The sequence below is a fragment of the Zea mays genome, chromosome 7 (assembly GCF_902167145.1).
Source record: "Zea mays cultivar B73 chromosome 7, Zm-B73-REFERENCE-NAM-5.0, whole genome shotgun sequence".
NCBI classification, from domain to species: Eukaryota; Viridiplantae; Streptophyta; class Magnoliopsida; order Poales; family Poaceae; genus Zea; species Zea mays.
This window is the reverse complement of record NC_050102.1, coordinates 89,283,672-89,286,825: the sequence shown is the minus strand read 5'-3', so window position 1 is coordinate 89,286,825 and position 3,154 is coordinate 89,283,672.

Genomic DNA, 3,154 nt, shown 5'->3' with positions numbered 1-3,154 from the left:
TAGTTCATCAAGAATTGCTTTGGGTCTGAGTGCCCATCGTACATGGGTAGCTGAGGTGGCTTGTAGGATTGTGGCCATGGGATAGCCTGCAATTCTGCTGCCAGGGGAGAAGCATCATTGAAAGTAAAGGTACCATGATTAAAATCATCATACCATTCATCTTCGTTGAATGAGCCCTCTTGACGAAGCTCCCGGTGTTGGGGCCTTCGGTCGTGATCATCTTGAGTAAGATGATGCACTTCCTCAGTAGCTTCGTCGATCTTCTTCTGAAGGTCGGCCAGCCGAGCCATCTTCTTCTTTTTCCTTTGCACCTGCTGATGAATGATTTCTAGGTCCCTGATCTCCTGGTCCAACTCCTCCTCCTGAAGTGTTGGACTGGTGGTGAAAGGGAAATAGGGTTACACATTTTTCTAAATGATTTTGGTGATTGAATTGCTCAACACAAATAATTGGACTAACTAGTTTGCTCTAGATTATAAGTTTTACAGGTGCCAAAGGTTCAACACAAATCAATAAAAAGTCAAAGAAAGGGTTCAAATAAAAAGAGCAAAAGACAACCCAAAGGCAGCCCTGGTCTGGCGCACCGGACTGTCCAGTGTGCCACCAGACAGCCACCGGACAGTGTCTGGTGCACCAGGGAGTTCCACTCCAAACTTGCCACCTTCGAGAATTCGGGGAGGCCGCTTCGCTATAATTCACCGGACTGTCCGGTGTAGCACCGAACTTTTCGGTGTGCCAAGCGGAGCAACGGCTCCAAGCGCCAATGGTCGTCTGCAACGCTACAGTGAGACGCTAAAGTGCACACCTGCGTGCGCAGAAGTCAGAACAAGCGCCAGAAGGCGCACTAGACAGTGAACAGTGACTGTCCGGTGGCCCCATTGTCAGAAGCTCCAACGGTCGGCACCCAACGACCTAGTGACGTGGCTGGCGCACCAGACAGTGTCCGGTGGCACACCAGACTGTCCGGTGCGCCATACGACAGAAGCCCTCACCAACGGTCATTTTGGTGGTTGGGGCTATAAATACCCCCAACCACCACACTTCAATGCATCCAAGTTTTCAGCCATCAAACCTCATACAAGAGCTCTAGACTTCATTCCAAGACACAAACAAAGAGATCAGATCCTCTCCCAAGTCCGGAATCACTCCAAACAAATTAGTGACTAGAGAGAGAGACTTTTGTGTTCTTTTGAGCTCTTGCGCTTGAATCGCTTTTCTTCTTCCTCCATTCTTGTTTCCAACACACTTGTAATCAAAACAAGAGACACCAAGTTGTGGTGGTCCTTGTAGTGGACTAAGTGTCCCATTTGATTGAAGAGAAAGGCTCACTCGGTCTAAGTGACCGTTTGAGAGAGGGAAAGGGTTGAAAGAGACCCAGTCTTTGTGACCACCTCAACGGGGAGTAGGTTTGCAAGAACCAAACCTCGGTAAAACAAATCACCGTGTCATCCGCTCTTATTCGCTTGTGATTTGTTTTCGCCCTCTCTTTCGGACCCGATTATATTTCTAACGGTAACCCCGACTTGTAGTTGTGCTTAAACTTTATAAATTTCAGATTTGCCTATTCACCCCCCCTCTAGGCGACTTTCAATTGGTATCAGAGCCCGGTACTTCATTAGAGCCTAACCACTCGAAGTGATGTCGGGAGCATCCGCCATGAGGGAGATCGGGACCGGCGACAAGTCCGCAAGCTCAGGGAGAACACACTCAAGGGAGTCCGCCCACAAGCACAAGGAGGAATCCTCTTCCTCCATCAAGTCCCAATGGAAGGGTGACAAGAAGAAGATGAAGAAGGTGGTCTACTACGAGATCGACTCTTCGTCACCCTCCACCTCCGGCTCGGAATCGGCATCCGCCACTTCTAAGCGCCATGAGCACAAGAAGTATAGCAAGATGCCCCTTCGCTACCCTCGTATTTCAAAACGCACTTCATTACTTTCCGTCCTATTAGGCAAACCACCTATACTTGAAGGTGAAGATTATTCTATGTGGAGTGATAAAATGAGGCATCACCTAACCTCACTCCATAAAAGCATATGGGATATTGTTGAGTATGGAGCGCAGGTACCGAAGAAGGGGGACAAGGATTATGATTCGGAGAAGGTCGAACAAATCCAGCACTTCAACTCCCAAGCCACTACTATACTCCTCGCCTCTCTAAGTCGAGAGGAGTATAATAAGGTGCGAGGGTTGAAGAGTGCAAAGGAGATTTGGGACATGCTCAAGACCGCGCACGAAGGAGATGAAGTGACCAAGATCACCAAGCGGGAAACAATCGAGGGGGAGCTCGATCGATTCATGCTTCACCAAGGAGAGGAGCCACAAGCCATGTACAGCCGGCTCAAAACCTTGGTGAACCAAGTGCGCAACCTTGGGAGCACCAAATGGGATGACCATGAGATGGTCAAGGTTATTCTTAGATCACTCGTATTTCTTAACCCTACTCAAGTTCAATTAATTTGTGGTGATCCTAGATATAGACTAATGTCTCCTGAGGAAGTGATAGGAAAATTTGTGAGCTTTGAATTGATGATCAAAGGCTCAAAGAAATCATCGAGCAAGGCTCCTCCTCCGTACCTGAGGCACAACCCGTCGCATTCAAGGCGATGGAGGAGAAGCAAGAAGACTCTATACCAAGTAGGGTCCCCATCGATGCCTCCAAGCTCGACAATGAGGAGATGGCGCTCATCATCAAGAGCTTCTGCCAAATCCTCAAGCAAAGAGGGGGAAGGACTACAAACCCCGCTCCAAGAAAGTATGCTACAAATGTGGTAAGCCCGGTCATTTTATCGCTAAATGCCCTTTGTCTAGTGATAGTGACAGGGATAACGACAAGAGGGGGAAGAAGAAGGAGAAGAAGAGGTACTACAAGAAGAAGGGCGGCGATGCCCATGTTTGTCGAGAGTGGGACTCGAACGAGAGCTCCACCGACTCCTCCGACGACGAGGACGCCACCAACATCGCCGTCAACAAAGGTCTTCTCTTCCCCAACGTCGGCCACAAGTGCCTCATGACAAAGGACGGCAAGAGTATGGGATTCCCAAAGCTGGAAAATGGCCTTTCAATTTTGTCGAAGGATGATCTGGCCGACTGCCTAGCATACAACAGTATAAAGGTATAAAAGTTGACTTTTAAGTTGGAAACCAATGTATTT